Genomic DNA, 24,698 nt, shown 5'->3' with positions numbered 1-24,698 from the left:
CAGCATCAACTCAAACTGGAACAGTGAATTAAACAGATTTACAAACCTTTGAGAGAAATTTCTCTCGTCAATGTTTTAATTCCTCTCCACTTATCCTAAAACTATGATCTCTTGTTGTAGATTGCCCCAGATGAGGAAAAACCCAATACATATCGACAATATCAATCACCTTTAGCATTGTCCAGTCCTCAGTGACATCTCCCCCCATTTTTCTAAACTCCAGAGAGAATAGGCCTGAACTGCTCAATCTCTCTTCAGAGGACAAACTCCTTATCTCTGGAATCAGTCTAGAAAACCTCTTCTGAACGGCCTCCATGGCAATTACATCCCTCCTGCAGTCAGGACACCAAAACTGTACACAGTGGCTCAACCCTATCCTTAACCATTCATTACAACTTATCACCTGAATCAGTGCCTTCTGAAAAAAACTGATTATAGCATCGCCATCCCCTCAAAGAAGTGATTGCATTGATTGCTAGTAGTTGGGGCCAGGGGACTGAGCCCCATGGTATGTTGGAAACAGAAAATCAACCAGTTATTCCATCTCACTACAATTCTTTGTTTCGCCAGTCCTATATCCAAGCGAATAAATTACTTCTAACCATATGCAATCTTATTCTGCTGATTAATCTTTTGTGCACACCTTATTCCATGTCTTCTGTATGCCCTGATTTTGCATCTCCATTATGTAGCTTGCCTGTAACATTGTTAAAGACTCAAACAAATATTGAAAATACGATTCATCCTTTGTAAAATTATGTTGATTCTGATGGATTGTCGCTTGACTCTGCAAATGTCCTTTCATTAATTCCCGAATAATCGATTTTATCAATTTTAACAATTTTTAACAATTTTGTTAAATTCGAGCAGTTTTCTCACTACTTTATATTCCATCGTGAAGGTGATAAGATTGAATTCTCATTTCTCTATATTCTCTTCGTTCCCTCCAATCCTGTATAATTGACACATGGTGTGAAATAACCTACACTGGTTGCTGTGTAAGAAACATGAGTGACTGAATGGACTCATTATCTTCCCTGTGCACAAAATCAATGGGCTGATGTCAAACAAAATCAAAACAATACATACATTAAACCGAGCTGAACCAAGGCAAATTAAATAAAATTGCATGAAGTTACAACACCCAGCACAATCCGACCAACGCTCCCCATCACCGGTAGCATGAGTTGCCATAACCATATTTGTTCAGAATTCTTCCTCTCAGAGCTCTCACTGTTACACAAATGCCCTGACCAATATAGCCAATAAAACGATGTCTATACGGTTGAAAAATGGCCGCTACGTTCAATAACAATGTTTCTTTTTCTGGTGCCCATACTCATAAGGAAGTACGGGGGGGGTGGGCTTCAAAACTAATCTACACCACGATCAGAGTCCTGGGAGGTTTCCTGGAACCCAGATCATCAGAATGTTCTTCCTCACACAAAATGAAAGAAGACTAAACAATTTCTTCCCATGTATTTCCAAGGAGGGGAGGTTCAGTGAACCCAAGAGGAAGGGCACCAGATTTGCCTTGACCTCGGTTCCCAAGACACCTTCCAAAACACTTACTATAGTGCACCAATACCTACGAAGCTTGTGGCATGATCACAAGCAATAAGTAAGTGTACGAACATCTATTGTACATTTTGGGCACATTGGAGACGCTCCTGTCTTAAATCTGACAAGCTGCTCCGGTGTGAATTGAACCCTGTGGAGTACCTTCAACTGCATAGCCTACGTCCTACTGCAAATTAAAATCTTCCTTACGGTCTCCCAAATGTCTTCCCACTCCTCTGGTGAAATCTCCACCCACGATTCCTGAGCCCAGATTCCATGCAGCCGCTCTTTATCATTTGAGACACTACCTCTTAATAAATGATAGAGGGTGCTGACCGAGAGAGCACCTGTGGACTGAAGCACTCTTTTCTCCATTTCCGACCTTTGAGGTCTAACCATTAATGTAGTCTTTTCTTTCTGTATAAAATTCCTCATCTGAAAGTAACGAAAGAGGCCCCTTCAAGATAACTCATATTTCTGGCTCAGCTGCTCGAAAACCATCATGGCCACCAAGTCAAATAATTCTACCAAACAGGAAACTCCTCTGGACTTCCAGAGGCGAAAGCCAGAATCCATCAATCCCAGCTAGGATCCTACCGATCCTACAAAGAGAGTAAAAGGGGCAGTTTATTTTTGTAAATTTCCCTCACTTTGTCGCATTATTTTCCAGGCTTTAACTATTTTAATGACAATTATTTCTGCAATGGTCCATAACAGTCCTCGTCTTGTCCACGAAGAGCAGAGTAATGAGCGGGCATTTACCGGGGATGCCTCAATGTCCAGCCAAACTGACTGCAGGTCTTTGCAAGCTCAATCAGCCACATTCGATTGCAGAAAACCTAGTTGGTATTTCTTAAAGTCCAGAAAATTCACACCCTTCATCTCCTGCAGAAGCTGCAATTTGGCGAGCTTCATAATTCGTCACCCGTGGTGCCAGATAAACAAGCTTAACCAACTGTAAAGCCTCCATACAACCGACCTGGAGAGCATCAAAAGTACAATTCGCATGGGATAGAGGAAACGAGGAAGTACATTCCTATTAACCGGAGGTATTCTACCCAACCAGGATATTGGAATATCTTCCCAGAGCCGAAAGTCCTGTCTTATCTTCTCGAGCACCTGCACGAAGTTTGCTTGATATAATTGACTAAAGACCGGTGTGATAAAAGTGCCTAAATAGAGGAAACATTTTTGTGACCATCTGACAGGGAATCGGATTGCACATCCCATGATCAGGTACTCGAATAACCCCCTGACAGGCATGGCCTCCGATTTCATAAAATTGATTTTATACCCCGAGAAAGATCCAAATAAATTAATCACTTCTAGTAAACGGGCAAAGATATCATCGGGTTGGTTAGAAAGAGAAGAATGTCATCTGTGTAAAGGATGATGTTCTGCCTTCCTGACTCTACCACACGTTTAGTTATATTGGGGCCACTCTGGGTGGCATCTGCCAACGGCTCAATCACCAATACAAATAATAACGGTAAAAGGGGTAACCTTATTGGCTGCCTCTGCCGATGATAAAATTATACCATTAGATCATATGCCATTAGTGAGAACTGCTGCTGCTTTAGCGTCACTATATCAGCCAGCCAGCCACCAGGCAAAGACACGGCCAAGGCCAAACGGTTCCAAGACATAAAAGAGTTGTGGCCACTACATCCAATCAACTGCTTTCTCTGCATCCAGCGAGACTACCAAGCCTTGAATCGACCGTGCTGGCACACCTGAACCATATTTAACACTCTCCTAATATTAAAGTGGACCTGAGACTCCTAATAAAACCTGTTCCTCTTTTACAATGAAGGACAATATCTTCTCCAGCCTCAAAGCTAGTATTTTCGTCAAAAGTATAAAGTCCACATTTTTAATAACAGGAAAGGCCTATACGAATAGGCAAACCTCTGGGGTTTTCCCTCTCTTGAGAATAAGAGAAATATTTGCGTTTCTCTGAGAGAATGGGAGGCAGTCCAGTCTACAAAAATAATTGCATATATCCAACATTGGCCCAGCCATCATGTCTATCAACTCCTTATAAATCTCACTCTGCAAGCCATCTGGGCCGGTCGGTTTGCCACTCTGGAGCTGCCTTACCGCATCCTGTATCTCTTCGATTGTAAGAGGGGCATTCAAAAGAGACTCCTGATCTGAAGTTACACCTGGGAGGTCCAGGGTCTTAAAAAGGACTCCATCTTCACCAATCTCTCCGCACAATCCTCTGACTGGAGCAACCCATAGTAGAACTTACTGAACGCTGTATTAACCCTTTTCGGATCGCAGGTGATAGTACTAGCACCCTCTCTAATGGATGTAATAAATTGGGGGCACTCTTCTTTCTGGCCAAGTGCGCCAAGTACATTCTCAGTTTAACACCGTATTCGAATAACCTCTGTTTTGCAAAGGAAATCTCTCTCTTTACTGTCTGGGTGAGCGCAGTGTTTAGAGCTGCCCAGAGGTCTGTAATCTGCTGCAACTTAGTTACAGACAGTCTGTGAAAGTACGCTGTCTCAGCTGCCTTCATCTAAGCCTTAAGCATACACTACTGCTTTCCCTTCTGCCGCTTCCGAGTCACCGAGTAAGAAATAATCAAAACCCTTGCATAGGCCTTGGCAGTCTTCCAGACGGATTACTGGCCGTACTCAAGTTAATGTCTCAATAAAAACTTAAATTCCCATGAGAACTACTCAATGAATTTGCGATCTTTCAGAAGGCAAGCATCCATACGCCAGTGCTGCGAGCCTGTCCCATCGCCATCGGCCTTCACATCACGTACACCGCTGCATGATCAGAATTTTGCAGGACACATTGAGTTTAAAAAGGCTAATGGGGCAAAAAAAATGTCAATCCTGGTATAGCACTTACGTGGGTTAAAAAAAGGTGAAGTCTCTACCTTCAGGGTGAAGATATCTCAAACGTCCACCAACGCAGCTCCCTGTTCAGGTCCATCAGCTGTCTTATTGGCGGGGAAATACTCGTGAGACCCCTTGACATCCTGTCCACTTTGGGGTCCATAAGTGGGTTAAAGTCTCCCCTTTAATTGAACGATGTTCACCAATTGTCATCAACCTGGAGAGCTCATCCATTACAAATTTGAAGGGGTGTGCTGTGGGCAATATTATACAATGTCCCATATTCCTCTGCATGTATAAAAACTTTAAGGATCAGAAACCACTCAAGTTCGACCTTAATTCGGTCAAAGACCTGAAGTGGAAGGTTTGTATCAATGAATGAAGCTACTCCTCTACTTTTCGAATTAAAGGACGACATAAATACCGGACCGAACCTTTGCTGATGTAACTTTAAGTGCTCCGCATCAGTTACATTTGTTTCTTGTTGCAAGGCTACATCGACCTCTTGATTTCTGAGGCTTGAAAGTATCGTTTTTCTCTTAATCGGCGAGTACCTCTCCTTAATGTTCCACGTGCACCATTTAAACAAGTGGTTAGCCATAGCCATGAAGCAGCCCATAACCCACTCGGAGAAGAATCCCATTTATAGCGCGTCAAGTGAAAGCAGTAAACAGTTCATATAAATTTGAAAATCTAACTGCAATAACAATCAAATCAAAACTTCTAACAGCTATTTCTAAAATGAACCAGCATATAACACAAATAAGTGGGGACGTTCCCCCTTCCTGCAGTGGGCGTTCATATTACCCATTAATGCCCCATGGCTTCTCCTAGCTGATGCCCCTCCCCAAACCCAGGCAAAACCATGTTTAAAAAAACGTTGTACGCGTCTTACAACAAGAAAATTAAAAGTATGCATTCAATCCATCCCATGCGTACTTTGACCCGAGGCAGTCCAGGTAAAACAAAGTATAACAACCCCCACCATCCCCAAAGCCACTTTCTCATTCCAAGTTAAGTGAGAGAAACGAAAAGCAAATGATAGAAAAACAAAGGATAATTGGAATGGAAGAAGAAAGTAGAACAGAGAGAAAAGGGAAAAGTGGGGTTTCCATATACGAAAAAAAGGAGGTAAACCAAGCAAACCCGAGAGAAATCAAAGACAACATAATTATCCATACTATTTGGACCATCTAGTCTATTTTAATGTGTACAGGAAGTCCTTTGAGTTTTCCGGTGAGTCAAAATTAAACACAGACCCTCCATGGTTGAAACATAATATTTCTGGATATCTTACCAGAATATTCGCATCCCTGAGGCTCATTTTTTTTACCTTATCAAAGGCCTAGCTCTTGCAGATCACAATCGTAGGGAGGTCTTCGAAAAACATAATTCGTGATCCTTTGTAGATCAGAGCCTATGGGTCCGTCCCCAGAGCTCGAGAAGTTTACAACACTTTTCTTTCTCTGTCGTGTTGGCCTTACACTTGGACAGAGTGGAGGCGCTGATCTGATCCGATCACACTGCGACCCGGTGGGTCCACTCGACCTGCACCCAGTCTGTCCCTGACTTCCAGCTTCAAACATTGTATGAGCCATTGTTCCAAGAAGCTGACGAGCTGGCCTCCTTCTCATTCCGGCAGCCCGACCAGGCTGATGTTCTTCGGACTGCCCCGATTTTAGAGGTCGTCGACCTCCTCGACTAAGGCCCTTAGCTATCATTCCAAGGCTTGGACCCGACCCACCGAGGATTCTGCCGTGGTTTCCATAGCCGCAGTCTATAGTTCCACCTCGACGATGAGCGGCCCGAGACACTGGGTCTCCTGGTCCTGCTTCTGCAGCTTGGCTGAGATCAGTCCAGCCTGGTTCAGGTCTCATCGATCGCTGAAACAATCTTCTCTCGAAGGCTCTGAACTCCGAGACCAGGCTCTACTCCACAGATAAGTCCCCTAGGGCGTTCGCAGAGGCCGACGCCACAGCCGCGGGTGCATCCATCGATGCAGTGCCCTGCTCGTTGTGATCCTCATGGTCCTTTTCCCTTAGTCATTTTCCTTACTCAATTAAAATGCCATAGAGCAATACTGGGGATCAAAAACGACCGATTTTACCACAATAGGGAAGAAAGAGTGGGTGAATGCATCGCTTTGTCTTAGTTCTGGTGCAGAGCTCAGCAGAGCAGACCTACTGGATGTCCGCCATCTTGGATCTACCCGAATAATCACTGTTAACAAACTTCTTTTGAAATGGTTTGCAGATGTTTCTTAGGTAAAAATAATGACTGCAGATGCTTTAAACCAGAGTTTAGATCAGAGTGGTGCTGGAAAAGCACAGCAGTTCAAGCAGCATCCGAGGATCAGTAAAATCGACGTTCTGGGCAAATCCCTTCATCAGGAATACATAAGAAGATGTTTCTTGTAGGGGGACACAATGGGGAAATATTGGATGTGATATAGTTAGATATTCAGGTGTATGTTTAAGAGTTCAGAAAGTGAATAGTAAATAAAATTGAACCAACGTGGTTCAGGAGCGACTCTTTGAAATGGAAGGGTAAAAGTGAAGTTGGCCTTCATTTAACAGAAATTGGAATATCAAACTAAAGGGTTCCGCACAGATTACATGCAGTGGGGATGAGATTATATCTGTGTTCTCTACTGTTTGAAAGAATGAGAGGTGATCTCATGGAAAGCTAGAAAATTCACCCACAGGAGCACGGAGAAGTGCAGCAGGAAAAGTTAGGGGGAGCCCAAGATTAGATTACTTACAGTGTGGAAACAGGCCCTTCGGCCCAACAAGTCCACACCGACCCGCCGAAGCGCAACCCACCCATACCCCTACATTTAGCCCTTAACTAACACTACGGGCAATATAACATGGCCAATTCACCTGACCCGCACATCTTTCGACTGTGGGTGGAAACCGGAGCAAACCCACGCAGACACGGGGAGAACGTGCAAACTCAACATAGTCGCCTGAGTCTGGAATTGAACCCAGCAGTGCTAACCACTGTGCCACCGTGCTGCCTATAGATCTGGATAACATTCAGGCTTAAAAATTAGGACCCATTTCCAAAACAAGGGGGTAATCAATGTGTGAAACTGGGGAACATTGATAGCCTGTAACATGAGAGCATCACATCTGTTTTAGTTGGGAGAAGGAAGATGCAGGTACAGAATTCTAGAAGATGGACTGGGAAGCTCTCGAACAGATTGATATAAGATTCAAGTTTTGATTGATGGTTTTGGATGATGTAAAGTCCAGACGAGTTGTATCGCAGGATGCTGTTGGAGACAAGAGAGAAAATATCCTGACTTAAATGTTTAAGTCGAATCTGACCGCACAAGGGAGGTGGTAGAGAACTGGAGAACAGCAATGTGGACCCAAGTTACTGGAAAGATGGTAGAGATAGACCAGTGTCTGGTTGTGTACCACATCGAGCAGTGCAGTGTATCTATTTATTTGTGGTATTCATAAATTATGTAAATGTGAATATGGAGGGAGTGGTGGGGTGTGGGGATTGTGCGTAATAAGTAATTTTGTGTTTGACACAAAGATTGGCCAGATGATTGGCAATGAGGAGGAATGCCTTATGTTACAGACAGATACAGGTGGAATGGTCAGATGGTCAGATCTACGGTAGATGGAATGAAACTCTGATAAATATGAGGTGATACACTTCGGAAGATGAAGCCAGACAGGGAAGAATTCAATGAATAACAGAACACTAGGCAGGTCAGAGGGTATTTCTCCACACATCCCTGAATTTGACTGGACAGTGTAATGGCCAGTTAAGAAGTCACACGGGACTGCAGGCATAGTGTTTATTCATCAAGATGACATAATTTGTTTTACACAAGCCATTGGTTAGGCCATAGCTGGAATACTGTGTGCAGTTCTGACAGCAACATTACAGGAAGTGCTTTGGTTTCTCAGTAACTTCAGAAGCTATTCGGGTCTCCACAGAGTTGGAACCTTCAGTGGAAGTCCCCTGGCTGCAACACTCTCTAAATTTTCACCTGATTTGTTTTCCCTCCCAGATTGGAGAATTGCATCTGAGACTCTGTGTCTGATCTTTCCTTTTTGCCAAGTACATGTTTATGGGATAGTACTGTATCAGTATACTGAATTATTGATAGAGTCTAGGCCAACGCCTTCAAATATTTTTGAGGAGCTCTGCTGTCGTCCATAACACGTGACTCCTTCTCTTCCTGTATAAGTGGTTGGAGGCACTAAATGGGCTATCTCTACACTTTTCCAATAATTTCATTGAGCTGAATGACTTCCTCAAATTCCTGTGAAGCTAGCGTGAGGCGCTGAATAATCTCTTCCTTTTAACTGTGGAAATGTGCAGTGTCCAGCAGCACTGTTACATGAATGTTACCGATACTTCCAACAGCACAAGCCTGAATGTTGTCCAGTGCTATGGACGGCACGGTGGCACAGTGGTTAGCACTGCTGTCTCACGGCGCCTGAGAAATGGGTTCAATTCCCGACTCAGGCAACTGACTGTGCGGAGTTTGCACGTTCTCCCCGTGTCTGCGTGGGTTTCCTCTGGGTGCTCCGGTTTCCTCCCACAGTCCAAAGATGTGCAGATCACGTGAATTGGCCATGCTAAATTGCCCGTAGCGTTAGGTTAGGGGTGTGGGTCGGTGTGGACTTGTTGGGCCGAAGGGCCTGTTTCCACACTGTAGGTAATCTATTCTTGCTGCATATGGACACAGACTGGTTCAGGAGCTGAAAGAGGATATGTGTCCTGAACATTGTGTGGTCTTCAGTGAACACCCGCACTTCTAAACTTTATGAGGCAGCTGAAGATATTTGTGCTGAGGAAGCTACCTTGAGGAACTTTTGCAGACATGTCCAGGACTGCATGGACTTTTGCATACAAACAATATCATTGTGCTTTATTCTTTAAATCATTCTAACCAGGGAAATTTACAACTCATTCCCATTAAGTGCAATCTTACTCAGGCTCCTTGAGACCGTTCTTAGTTAAATGATGATTTGATGTCAGGGCCGATCACTCTTCCCTGTGCCCTTGTGTTCATGTCTTTTGCTCATATCAATAGGTCACAGTGTGGGGGCAGGGAGTGCTTTTTGACCAGACAGAGTTGAGGACTGTGAAGAATTTAACATGAAAGAGGATATTGAACCTTATGATCTCATTATGGGTGAAGACCTGCTTGTGGGTGGGGGGGTGGGTGTGCGTGTGGATGAATGACATACCCCTGCTTGTGGAGTTCTCACATTCTATTATTGGAAAGTAGAGGGTGTTATTTTCCTGGAAGCTCTGTTATTGAATGTTGCCAGATTGTCTGGACCATCTCTGGTTGATGTTGAGGGACTGTATTCTCAGTGAAACTGGGTCTACAACGTGACCAACAAATGAAGCAGAAGTTGCAGAGAGGAGACGCTCTGTAAAGAGAGGTGAGGGGCCTCTTTCATACCCACCCTGGGTTTTCCAATTACATTTCCCAAAGCAGCTCAAAGCGTGTGGGACAGTCTTGAGTGGCTGAATAGTCTCCTCTGTTTCTGTGCGCCAGAGTATAGCAGTAAGTAGCTTCTAACTGCTACTGTCTAGCAGGTTTGAGGGGCTGAATGGAATACAGAAACATGGGACTGACGAGCAGGAGTGTGCCATTAGACACTTTTAGCCTTCTCCACCAGGCACTAAAATTGTGGCTGATCAGGTGATAGTCACAGCCGCACTTTCATGTCTGTATCCCATTATCCATGACTAACTTCTCTGTCAAATATTTAACTAACTCAGCTTTGAATCAATGTAAACAAAGAGCCATCTCAAACTTGTGGGGAAGAGAATTCCCACATGAAATGCCTGTTTAGAATGTCTCCTCATCCCTCTTATAGAATCATATAGCATGCACATTTGTCCGTACTGATCAGATATCACAATCTGTTCGAGTCTGATTTGCCAGCATTTGGCTCATATTCCTTTTTACCTCCTTATTCAGATACCCATCAAGATGCCAGACTCCACCACTTCCTCTGGCAGATCATCCGATATGCACACCTCCCTCTGTACGAAAACATTGCCTCGAAGTTCCATCTAAAATATTTCCCTCGCACCTTAAGCTTATACCCTCTATTTTTGGAATCCACTATTCTGGGAAAAATGCCTTGTCTATTTACAAAGTCCATGACCCTTATGATTTTATGAACCTCTATATGGTCACCCTAAGCCCGTGATTCTTCAGGGAAAACCACTTTAGCTTATTCAGCCTCTGCTTATAGCTCAAACTCTCCAAACCTGGCAACATCCTTATAAATATTTTCTGAACCATTTCAAGTTTCACAGCAACCTTCGTACAGCAGTGAGACCAGAACTGCACACAGTATTCCAAAATGTGCCCTCACTGACATCCTGTACAGCTGTAACATGACATCCCAACTCCGAAACTCAATGCTCTGACCAATGAAGGCAAACATGCCAAACACCTTGTTCACTATCCTGTTCGCTTTGAAGGTACGTTGCACCGACATCTCTCCCTCTCTCATTGCTCTGCAATATACTTTAAGATATTTCCGTTAAGTACCCCGATTTGCTTTCCAAAATGCAGCACTTCACATTTATCTGAATTAAACACTATCTGCCAATCATTAGCCCATTGGCACATCTGGTCGAGGTCTCATTGCACTGTGGCATAATTCTTTGCATTACCCATAACACCAATAATTTTGGTGTAATCTGCAAATTTGTAGCGTTACCACCCATGGTCACATCCACATCATTTATATAAATGACGAAAAGCAGTGGGATCAGCACTGATCCTTGTGGCACACTACTGTTCCCAGACCTCCAGTCTGAAAAACAATCCTCTACCAACCTCTGTCGCCTCCCTTCAATTTAATTTTGCATTGAATTGACTTGGATGCGCTGTTTCACATGTGACCTAACCGTACTAAATTGCCTAATATGCAAAATATTGTCGAAGAGCTTGCTCCAATCTATATGGAAAGCATGTATAACACTGCCTTCATTAATCTGCTTTGTCACATCTTTAACAGACTCAGTCAAATTAGTGTGACACGATTTCTCATGCAAAAAGCTATGGTGACTATCCCCAATCAATTTTTGTCTTTCAACATGCGTGCAATTGGCATTCCCTGAGAATCCCCTCCAACAACTCACCCACAACTGATGTCAGGATAACCGGTCCAGAGTTCCCTGGGCTGTTGAGTAACTGTTTTCTTTTCAACTGCCTCTCCTCCATTGGTCACAGCAAATTATCGGTGTAAACAGTTTGATGATATGACCTATGGTATAGGTCTCACACTTTGGTCAGGGTCGTCCGAGGAAGAAGTCATTTCGATTTCCTTCATCTGTTAAACTAACAAATTCATTGCGGAAACAAGGTTCCTCAATCTATGATGGAAAGATGAATGAAAAACAGTATAGAAATTTCAAAAATGTACATTGATATTTCCATTTCTAAAAGTAATGAGGAGCACAAACATATGCGGACACACACAAATACCTACACAGACAGGCATATGTAGACACACTCAGGCACACACAGAGATAGACACACTCATACACATACACACTCAAATACACAAAAACACAGACACACAAAAACACGGACACACATGCAAATGTAAATACACACACGAATACAGACAAATGCACGTTCCATAGAGCGTACAAAATTAGAGCAGAAAAAAAGACCATTTGGCCCATCCAGTCTACTGAACTATTGATCATGGCTGACACGTTTTTCAAGCCAGTTCTACTAGCCTTTCACAACAAGCCTTGATCCCATCTTTAATCATAACTTATCGAGTTATATCTTAAAGACGTTTAGATGTGTGACTGTGCAGCACGCGCATGCGCATGTGTGTCTCAATGCGTGTGTCTGAGCGTGTGTGTGCATGTCGGTGTGTGTATGTCTCCTTGTGGGTCTGTGTGTGTTTGTTTGCATGCGTTGTCTGTGTGTGTGTGTCTATGCATGTGCATGTGTCTGTGTGTCTCTTTGTGCGTGCCTTTTTATGTGTGTATCAGTGTATGTGCATCTGTGCGTGCCTTTGTGTGTGTGTATCTGTGTATGTGTATCTGTGCGTGTGTGTGTGTCTCGGTATGTGTGACTGGGTGTGTGTGTTTGTCTGTGTACATGTCTGTGTATGTGTGTGTGTTTACCTAATAGCAGGAGACAGTATTATCGAGGACAGTTGTTTTTCAGACTGGAGGCCTGTTGTGATGGACTAGTCCAGGCCACTCAAAATATTCTTAAGCAGGCAGCGCAGACCATTACTTTGTAATTTGTTTCAGTAAGTGCACAGTGAAAATTATCAGGTTTAAAAATAGACAAAAAGTATTCACAAATCTAAAAAAATGAAACACGAAGAACAGAATAAAGAACCCCTACAGAACTCAATCTATTCAAACTAGACGTAATTAGATCTTCTGGAAGTACACAGCCATCCCAATAAGCAACCCACCACCCCTCACCACCCCCACGTCCCGCCCCCCCTTAAGAACAGTACAAATGGAACAAATGCTTGCAGGTTGAATTTAAAAGGGCAGAAGGAGAGAGAGAGAGTCTGTCCACACATCTGAACTACAAACTGGTTCAGGACTGAACTGGCCACCTAGAAAGCTGACTACTCCCCTTTCATTATACCTTTAATCACAAAACCGTTTAATCTCTGTCCCAAACCAATCACCTTGGAGCCGGGAACTACTTACGATGCCTTTGAAAAAAAATCAAGGACGCCGCATCTTTGAGAAAAGGAAGCTTTTAGAGAAAAGGTACCAGCATTGTGACACTGTGCACAGCGGTATTCCAGAGGGACTTGTTCTCAATCCATTTTTGTTTGAAATTTAGAGAAATGATTCAGATGAACATTATAGAAGGCGTAGTTAGAAAGATTGTGGATGAAACCAAGTTTGGCAATATAGTGGACAATGCCGATTACACAGGGACCTAGATCAAGTGGCTTGATGAATCTTAGAGTTGTACAGCACGGAAGCAAACACTTTTGACCATCTCGTCCATGTCAACCTGATTTCTGAAATAAATCGTGCCCTACTTGGGGTGGTGCAGTGGCTCAGTGCTACTGCCTCACAGTACCAGGTACCTGCGTTTGATTGCTGGCTCAGGTGACTGACTGTGTGTTTTCTGCACATCCTCGCTGTGTCTGCGTGGTTTCCTCCCACAGTCCAAATTTGTGCAGGTTATGTGAATACGCCATGCTAAGTTGCACATAATGTCAGGTGCATTAGTTAGGGGTAAATGCGGTGAGATGGTTCTGGGTGGGTAACTCTTCAGAGGATTGGTGTGGACTTGTGCTACACTGTAGGGAATCTAATCGACTTGCCAGCAATTGGCTCATATCACTCTAAATCCTTCCGAATAATATACCTATATGTGTGCTTCTAAATGTTGTAATTATACCAACCTCCACCACTTCTTCTTTAGGCAGTTCATTATGTACACGCTCCACTTTCTGAGTGAAAATGTTGCCCCGAGGTCACTTTAAAAACCTTTCCCCTCTCACATTAAATCTATGCCTTCTAATTTTGGACTTCCAAGCATGAGGAAAAGATCTCGACTACTCACCCACTATCCATGCACTTCATGAATTTATAAATCTTTAGAAGGTGCAAATGTGCCTCCCACCGAGGGTCTGTGCTTCTGGGGCTTAAATTCTGAAATTCAATACTGACACCTCTTCCATCTCGATCAAACCATAATTTTAAAATCAATTTAGTCAACAGGTTCAGACATATTATAAAACACCTTTGTAGGATTTGAATCTAGACCTTTGGGGCCAGAGGTAGGGACACTACCACTACTCCACAATAGCCCCAAAAGTTGCAACATTATTCTCCTGTGTGTTTGTTCATTAAGCTGTTCTGACATGCTGCACCTGAATCCAGACAATCTGGTCCCAAGCCAGGGACACTATCAGACAAGTTCAGGAATTGGAATAGAATGCAGAGTTCTACCTCAGAGGCAGGGATACTACTGACTACACAAAATCTAAACCATGCCCACATTTTTAACTTTAAATGCTTGCTTTCAGATCGGTATGGATTCATTAAAATCTGGTTCACTTTACTGAATTATCCAGTTAAAATAATAACATTGTTAAAATATGTAACGTACTTGACTCAACTGTAGGATGTCGAGTTTATGTGCTCTGCCTTCGAGATAAACTATGAACATCTTGAAATATTTGGCTATTATTTCCAGTTAAAATGGCTATTTTCTGTAGTCTGCAATATGAGGGAATGAAATCCTGCAGACACACACTGCATGATGAAGGATGATATCGAATATATATAAACACTGAACATCAGAGACAAAGACAGGGCATACTTTCTGGCCTGAAACACCGATCACTGTTTCCCAACCTCTGACGTGTGACTGCCCTCTTCCTAAAACCATTAAATGATACAAGGCAACTGATTACTTTCCAGCCTTTCTTCCCCAGTACTATCACTCACTGGGCTAAAGAAATGCAGATGGAGTTTAAGGTTGATAAATGCAAGGTATTGTACTTTGGTAAAACAAACTAAAAAACACATACACAATTAAATTTTGAGACATTGGTAGCGTTGTAGAACAGAGCAACCTAGGGTTTCAGGCAGAATTCTTCACAGTTTGCTTCATATGTAGACAGGGTGGTTATGAAGGTGTTTCACTTGATGTCCTTCATTATATTGACAAAGAGTCATTGAGATGTGCTGCAAGGAAAAGGACCCTCTGGTACAACTTGTCCATGTCGACCAGACACCCTAACCTAGTCTTGTCAATTTTGTCAACACTTGCCCATATCCCTCTGAACCCTTCCTATTTATATACTCATCCAGATGTCTTTTAAATACTTTAAATTTACCAGCCTCTGGCAACTCATTCCATACACATACCATGACCCTCTGTGCATAGACATTGCCAGTGAGGACCCTTTTAAATCTTTCCCCTCTTAGCTTAAACCTATGCCCGCTAGTTGTGGACTTGCCCACCCCGGGGAAAAGACATGCCTCTCATGATTTTGTAAACCTCTATAATTCACCTTTCAGTCTAAAATGATTCAGAGAAAACAACCCCAGACTATTCCGGCTCTCTCTACAGCTCACATCCTCCAGCCCTGGCGACATCTTTGTAAATCTTTTCAGAACCCTTCCAAGTCTTACAACATATTTCCGATAGGATTGAAAACAGAATTGTACGCAAAAGTGGCCTCACTTATGTCCTGTACAGCCGCAACAAGACTTCCCAATTCTTGTACTCTGTGGTTTGAACAATAAAAGAAAGCATAGTAAACACCTACTTCACTATCCAATCTACCCGCAACTCTACTTTCAAGGAAATATAACCCTCTACTCCAAGGTCTCTTTGTTCAGCAACAGTCTCCAGGAATTTATCATGAAATGTATAAGTCCTGCTCTGATATGCTTTTCCTAAATGTAGCACCTCGCATTTGTCTAAATATATCTCCATCTGCCACTACTCAGTCCATTGGCCCATCGGAGCAAGATTCCATCTTACTCTGTGGTAACGTTCTTAATTGTTCACTACGGCTCCAATTTTGGTGTCATCTGCAAATTTACTAGATATATCTCCTTTGTTCACATCCAAACCATTTATATAAATGACGAATAACTTTTGACAGTCCTTTGAGTACAGGAGTTGGAACAGTATGTTCAGGTTGCACAGGACATTCGTGAGGCACGTCCTGGAGGACTGTGTGCAGTTCTGGTCGCCCTGCTATATCAATAATATTATCAAGTTCGGGAGAGTTCAGAAGAGATTTATCGGGATGTTGCTGGGAATGAAGTGATTGAATTATAAGGACAGGCTCAACAGACTCGGACGTTTTGTACTGGAGCGTAGGAGGCTGAGAGGTAACCTTGTAGAGGTTTATAATATCATGAGAGATACCAATAATGTTATATCTTAGGTGACTTTTCCCTCGAGTTGGGGATTGTTTTAAGATAAGAGGAGGAAGTTTCTTAAAAGACATAGCGTCATAGAGCTATATATCATGGAAACAGACCCTTTGGTCCAACGTGTCCATGACAACCAGATAGCCAAAATTATTCTCCTCCCATTTGCCTGCATTTGGTCAATTTCCAACTAAAACCTTCCCATTCATTTGTCCATCCAGATGCCTGTCAAATGTTGTAATTGTTTCAGCCTCAATACTTTCCTCTGGAGGCTCATTACACACCATCCTCTACATAAAGATGTTGCCCATTAGACCCCTTTTTTTGTCTTTCCCATCCCACCGTAAACCTTTGCCATCTATTTTTGACTGCACTACCCTAGGGAAAAGACCTTGGCTATTCAATCTATCCGTTGCACCCAGGATTTTGCTAACCACTAACATCAACCCTCATCCTCTGATACTCCAGGGAAAACAGGCTCAGCCTATTCAACCTCTCCCTCTACCTCAAACCCTCCAACCATGGCAACCTCAGTGTAACCCCCTCTTGAATCTTTTCAAGTTTCCCAACATCCTTCCTACAGAGCAGGGAGGTCAGAATTGCATACAGTATTTCAAAAGTGGCCGAACCAATGTCCTGTACAGTCGCTATCCAGTTTCCTAACGCATATACACAATGCTCTTGACCAATAACATATCAAATACTTTCTTCACTGTCCTATCTACCTGCAAATCCACTTTCAAGGAACTATAAACCTGTACTCCGAGATCATTTTGTTCAGCAATACTCCCCAGGACCTTACCAGTAAGTGTGTAAGTCCTGCCCTGATATGCCTTTCCAATATGCTTTCCATACAATTATCTAAATTAAACTCTGTCTGCCACTTCTCGGTCCATTGGCCAAACTGATTAAGATTCTGTTGTAATCTGAAGTAACCTTCTTTGCTGGCCACCATACCTCCAGTTTTGGTGTCATCTGCAAACTTACTAACTGGGATGTTTCTCTTCCTCTGTATCAACCTCGAGAGGCGAATTGACAGAACAACGTGTGAGATAAGAGCAGCAGTTGGCCATTCGACCCCTCCAGCCTGCTGTTCGATTTAGAAACATCATGGCTGGCCTGATTGTAGGTGAATATCCCTTTCCTGTCTGTTCCCAATAAACATTGTCTCCCCTGTCCATCAAAGGTCAGTCAATGTCAGCCTTGAATATCCTCAATGACCCAGCCTTCACTGTTCCCGGGGGATGAGAACGCCACAGATTGCACAATCCAAAGGAGAAAGGAACAACTTTATCTCAAATGGAAATGAGAGACCCTTTTCATTTTAAAGCGTGTTAACCTCACAGCAAGTTACCTCCACTTTTCAGAAACAAGGGCACAGCAAATAGGAACAAACATAGACCATTCAGCCCCTCTAAACTATCCCGCAACCCCATTGACTCTTCAGTCCTGCATTTATCAACCTTAGCTTCTACTGCACCCTTGGGAAAATAATCCTGAAACCTTTAAGGCCACAGAGCATAGGAAATTGGAATTAGGCGATTTGGCCCATCAAGCCTACTTTGCTGTTTGATCCTGTCTGGTGTGTTTCTCAACATAATTTTCCCACCTTCTCACTGTAACTCTTGTTCGTTGTTTTGATCTAACCTTTGCCTTAAAGACGTGCGTCTGTGTCTCTATAAGTATGTTTGTGTGATCGTGTCTGTGTGTGTGTGTGTGTGTGTATGTATGTATGTATATGTAAACCTGTTTAATGGCAGGAGGCAGGGTAATCGTGGATGGTTGTTTTTCGAACTGGAAACATGTGAGCAGCAATTATCCACAGGCAAAATTGTTGGTTCAACTTTTGTTTATCATTTATATTAATGATTTAGATGAGAATTATAGAAGGTATATTTAGCAACTTTGTGGATGACATCAAGTTTGGCTGTATAGTGGACAGTGTTTGTATGATGGTGAACAATTGACAATTCCAATGTAATCATCCTTAGCTTAATCAATGACTTATAGAGATGTACAACAGGGAAACAGACGCTTCAACTCGTTCATGCTATCCAAATATTCTAAATTACTCTAGTGCCATTTGGCCATATCCCATTATTTATATAGCCACTTAGTTGCCTTTTAAATGCTGTAATTGCTCCAGCCCCGACCAGTTCCTCTTGCAGCTTATTCCATAGAAGCACCACCCTCTACAGGAAAAAAAATGTTGTGTTTCATTGTCTTTCAAATCTTTCTCTTCCTACCTTAAACCTATGCCTTCTAGTTTTAGACTCTCCTACCTTGGGGGGAAGAACCTTGACCACTCACCCTACACACGCCCTTCATAATTTTACAAACCTCTAGAAAGTGCAAACGTCACTCCAATCAAGACGATTGGCTGTGCCTTCAGTCATCCTGGGTCGAAATGGTCAAATTCAGTAGTCGTACGTCTTCCTTCTCCATCAAGGCACGATTCCAAAAAAGTTTAATCAACTTGTTCAGATATATTATGAAACAGCTCTGTGGGATTTGAAACTAGAATTTCCAGCGCAGTGATAGGGACACTACCATCATTCAACATTTTCCCGTAAATCTGCAATCTGATGCTCCTTTGTGTTTCTTCCCCAGCCTATTCTAACAAGCTGTAACACACTTCCACAGGACATGAATACACACCACCTTCTCCAGAGATAGGGGCTCTACCATACGTTCCTAGACTGTAATCGAATCCCGAGTTCCGGCTCAGAAATGTGGGCACCACCCACGACACAAGGTCTAAAGCATGCCCAGATTTTGGGCCTTATTTTAGGCATATCGACTTATGAAATTCTGGTTAACATTTCTAAATTATACAGGGGACGTTTCTTATTGAAAGAAAAGTACAAGTTATTAGACTCAACTGTCGGATGTTGAATGCATTCGCTGTGCCATTGAGATAAACTATGAAGATCTTTAATTGCTTGGCTATGATTTCCGGTTTAAATGGCTATTATCAGTAGTTTGCTGAATTAGGGAAAGAAATCCTGAAACACACTCTGGGCGTGAACTCACTATGCTGAAGTGTGGCAGGTGGAGTTTAACTTGGCTAAATGGGAGGTAAAACAAACAAACAGAGGGCTTATACAATTCATGCTGGGCTTTGGTAGTTATATAGAAAAGAGGGAGCTGGGACGCTGTTAAATTCTTTGTAGTTTATGGTGCAGGATGTTTAAGGTTACTTCATTGCTCAGACCTTTCAGATTAGAAGTTGAGAAGTCATGCTGAGATTGTGCAGGGCATTAATGAAGCCTCTTCTGTCGTATTGTGTGCAGTTCTGTTCAAGGAAGGAGATTATTAAGCTGAAGAGGGTTCAAAAGACATTTACCAGGATGTTACCAGGGACACCTCATCTTCTGCCTCAGGAGACTACAAACACACAGCATGAACATTGGATTCGCTGATTTAAATATCTCCCCTCGCCCACCCAGTTCCCAGATCCAACCCTCCTGCTCAGGTCCGTCCTCTCCAGGGAACCTACCTGTCCAACCTCCTTCCCACCATCCGCTCCACACTCCCCACCGAACTATCACTATCACCTACTACCATAACTCCCCTATCGCTTACCTTTCCCCCAGCCTCACGCGATCACCACTTTTCTCTCAGCCCCCTTCCCCCTCCCCATTTCTGAAGAAGGGCCCTGCCTGAAATGCGGACTCTCTTGCACCTCGGATGCTGCCTGACCGACGTGCCTTTTCCACCGCCGTGCTTTATGTACACTGAAGTCTCCGGCATCTGCACTCCCCATTGTCTCTTAGGTACAATTTTCTGTTAATATATCAATGCCATTGTCCGTTATAATCACATGTAGTCTTAGGGACATTTTCAACTCAGATATGAATGATAAAAGTTCTCTCAACGTGTTACACATATTGTAATGCCTGATCAGTCGTCACAGAACATAGGTTTCAATTTATAAACAGAGAAGCATGTTTATGATAAAACTCTGGCATTGCTCTCATATGCAAAGCAGATTAAATGGTTACACAAGATTGATCTACCAGCCCAAACGTTTGTTCCCTGAGTCAGCCCCACATATCCTATCAGAATGTGTAAATTTTAATCACTATTTTGAATTTTAATATGAAGTATTACATTAAAAAGGGCTTAACTGGAGATATTTGTTCAGCGACTGTGATTGATGTCAGTCTCCATGAATCACAAAGGTGTCACTGGAGGGTTTTCCTCTTCTATTAATTAGGGACTCGTTTCGAAGCGTTATGCCATAGTAACAGCAGGAGCATCAGCGACAGCACTAACAGGGATCATCAGCTCCAGGGAGAGGGGTAGAAGAAATCAGAATTTGGGAACAATAGACTGGAATGTTCGATCAATAGATCAGAATCTGAGAACATTAGACTAGAATGTTCTAACAATAGATCAGAATCTATTACTGGTTTCTCAGCCTTGGATGTCATTAGCATTTCGGATCTAAGATGTACTGATGGTTATTCAAGGTGGTTACTATCCCATCCCCGCTATAGTTGGTGTTCCTGGTAAGTAATTCTATCTGTTCAGTAAGCCAGGTTAAACTGAATTTCTACTCATATGATGTAAAATTTAGAAAGGTGGATGTCAACATTTTCAATTCCAATGAAATATTCCATTCCTCACAAATTATAACGAGCAAATTACTCATCAATACATGAGGAGGAACCAGAATGTTCTCAAACTCCATAATCCTTCCAGCCCTGCACAGTGTAACATTTCTATCTCCTCCCAACTCACTAATCCTGTCCAATATCATCATAAAATCCCAGTCTCTTCCTCAGTGCATCTTCTGAATAAACCATCAATTGTGCCTTTGGTATACCTGGATGCAACTTATCAAGTCCCTTTTAACACGTGTCAAGTACGGAATAATTGAACTTTAGTATGTTGAACTTGTTCACTGCACAGTATCTGTCCGACAGGCAGACACTGTATACTACTTAAGTCATTGCCCCATAATCTAGAGGGAGAGAATAATAATCTGTTGATATCTCATGATGAAAATTGATGCAATCGAAAGAAATTTATCATTTGTGAGAAAAAAAAACATCTACTTGCTTCATGTTCTTCAGAGAAGTCAATGAGTTATCATTCCCCAGTTACGTCTGTGCAAACCCACATCAATGCGTTCTACTTTTTACTGTCCTGTGGGACAGCTGAACGAGCCACTCAGTTCAAGATCCATATAACATGCTGGCCTCGCCATGGCTGCACACATCCCATGAGGGAAGAATAAAAGTAAACTTAGTTCCTTTCCTGTACCTGTTTTCATTATTCCTCCTCTTCATTTCCATTCAGGTAGGTGACCATCCCCTATGTCCCTATTTCTGACTGACTCTCTCCCCAAGAGTGATGTAGATCTCCACGGGCACCTCTGGTGCTGGCTTTACTGATACGGATATACAGATACAAGGAACTATTAAATTTCACATCAGTGGCAGTGTATAGAGATGGAATGGGTGTTTACGTCATAATAAAGATATGGAGACTGGTAAGTGAGGGAAAGGAATTATTGTGATCATCACTGACAGTGTGGTTGTGGCAGTATTTGGGGTATTGTGGACTGATTTCTCTCCTTTAAAAGGAATAATCTCATTGTAACAGAGACAGTGTAAAGGGATTTTACCAGACTAATCTCTGAGATGATGGTAAAAGAGGAGTGAGTGAAAGTTAATCGGTAGCACTGTCAGAGAATTAGATATCATTGCATTGAAACTTGATCGTGATTGACAATCACTCCTTATGTTCTACACAGACACTGAGAAGATGATAAACTCCATGGCTTGTATTTGTTATTTTACACAGAGTGTATGATTCTGAATATTTAATTGCCTCTGAGGATAAAATCTTCAGTCAAATCCTGATTTGATATCAGGGTAAATCCATCTTTCCTGAGCATGTCAGTTAACCCCTTTTGTTAATGCTACTAGGTGATGGTGTCTGTGTGAAGAGAGTTTTTTTTTTATCACAGTGGGTAGAGAATGTCATAAATTCACATGTCTAGAAAATTAGGGTATGTATATCACTGCAAGTATTTAAAGAGGTGCTAGATAGATTTGTGAACTGTCAGAGACCTGTGGGGAGGGAAGAAGTGGGATTAAAGAGGAGTTACTGCCAACAGTAGGTCAGCCATGATCACATACAACAGCGTGATCATCAGAATTACCTACTCCTGATCTTATCTTCTCATATTCTGTCTTTGGAAAATGAATGGTTGCAATTTTCCTAGAAGTGCTGTTATTGACTGTTGAGGACAGTGAGAGAAAAGTATTTTGTGAGTCTCTGGGCGAGATATGAGCCCGAAATTCACAGTGAATCTGGGTCTACAACGTGACCAACAAATAAAACACCAGTTGCAGTGAGAGACACTATTTAAAGAGGTGGGAGGACTCTTTCATACCCAGCCTGGATTTCCCATCACATTTTCCAATCCACACCAAACCACTCAGTGTTGAGGGACTGAATGATATCCTGTGTTACTGCGAACCAAGTGTTTGGAGCAAGTGGTCTCTATCTGCTCCTTTACAGGTAGTTTTAAGTACTGAATTGAACAAGGACTTAGGAGCAGGAGTGGGTCATTAGACACTGTGTCATTACTCGACCAGACAATAAGATCATGGTTGATCTGAGTGTGGTCCCCGCAGCACTTTTCTGTTGGCCCACAATTTCCCTCCATTCACATGTCTGTCAAACATTGAACAAAGTCAACTTTGAATAAATGCAGACAACCAGACACAATACTAGGAAACTGAATACACAGTCAAAGTACACAGGCAGTACAATTCTGATAAGGAGCAGGAATTTTTCTATCAGTCTTGCTCCCATCCAATAAATTCTGCTGCAGTTTATCATTTTTGATTTGTTCATGGAATGTGGCTGTTGTTGATAGGCCACCATTTATGGTTCATATCTACGCTGGAAGTGGTGGTATTGAGCTTCCATTTTGGGATGAAACCTCTCGGGAAAAGAATTCCCATTTGAATGACCCCGTGAGAATTTCTCATTCCTGCTCCGACCAACGTTGGACGGTCACCGTTTCCTTTTCCAGTCCCACTTCTCCACTGGATACAATAGGTTTGAAGTGTAACTTCGGTCATTTTCTCGAAAAATATGAGACACAGAGTCACACACGTACAGACACACACACAAACGCATATGTCTTACGACGAAAAAGAACAAGGAGAGGTTTCCAGAGTTTCATAGTAGTTGAACTCACATAAAATGAAAAAGTGATAATGTTTCCCAACTGCTATTCTGTATCCGACGTTATTCTACTCAAACAAACTGCTAGTGTGAGACTTCTTCCTAGAACAGTTGGATTTAGCAGAATTTCCTTTCCTTCAAGCAGTGGGGCGATTCCCATGAATCCTCATCAGGAGTCCTCCCTGTTTGATAAAGATGACTTAGGGATATTTTACTCTCGCACTTTGCTGTGAGGAGGGTCAAAGTGATAGAGAGGAAACAATCGGCTGCGGCTTACGAACATAAGATCATCGGACATAGGAACAGAAATTAGGCCATTCAGCCCATCGAGTCTGATCCACCATTCAATTATTGCTGACAAGTTTCTCAACCACATTCTCCTCCTTTCTCCCTGTAACCCTTGATCCCTTTGATACTCAAGAATCTATCTATCTCTGTCTTAAATATACTCAATGACCTGGCCTCCACTGCCTTCTGTGAAAATGAATTCCATGGATTCTCCATCCTCTGGCTGAAAACATTTCTCCTTATCTCCATTCTAAAAGGTCTTCCCTTTACTCAAAGGTTGTGTTCTTGAGTCCGAGAGTCTCCTACCAATGGAAATCTTCTCAACATGCACACTGTCCAGGCTATACAGTATTCTGTATGTTTCAATTAGATCCCCCCTCATCCCTCTGAACTCCATCAAGAACAGACCCAGAGTCCTCGAACGTTCTCATATGTTAAGCTTATCATTCCTGGGCCCATTCTCGTGAACCTCCTCTGAATCCATTCCAAGGACAGCATATCCTTCCTGAGATATGGGGCTCAAAACAGCGCACAATACTCCAAAAGTTGTCTTACAAGAGCCTTATAGAGCCTCAGAAGGACGTCGCTGCTTTTACATTAAAATACTGTCAAAATAAATGTAATCAAAGCATTTGCCGTCCTAACTACTGACTCAATCTGCAAGGTTACGTGAAGAGAATCCTGGAGTAGAACACCCAAGTTGCTTTGCACTCCAGACATGTTAATTTTACTCCCCATTTAGAAATTAGCCCATGTTTGTATTCTTCCTACCAAAGTTCATGTACCCACAATTTCCCACTTTGTACTCCATTTACCACTTCTTTGCCCATTATCCTAACCTGTCCAAATCCTTCTTGAGCCTTCCTGCCTCTTCCA

The sequence above is a fragment of the Hemiscyllium ocellatum genome, chromosome 8 (assembly GCF_020745735.1).
Source record: "Hemiscyllium ocellatum isolate sHemOce1 chromosome 8, sHemOce1.pat.X.cur, whole genome shotgun sequence".
Taxonomy (NCBI): domain Eukaryota; kingdom Metazoa; phylum Chordata; class Chondrichthyes; order Orectolobiformes; family Hemiscylliidae; genus Hemiscyllium; species Hemiscyllium ocellatum.
This window is presented reverse-complemented; position numbering follows the sequence as displayed.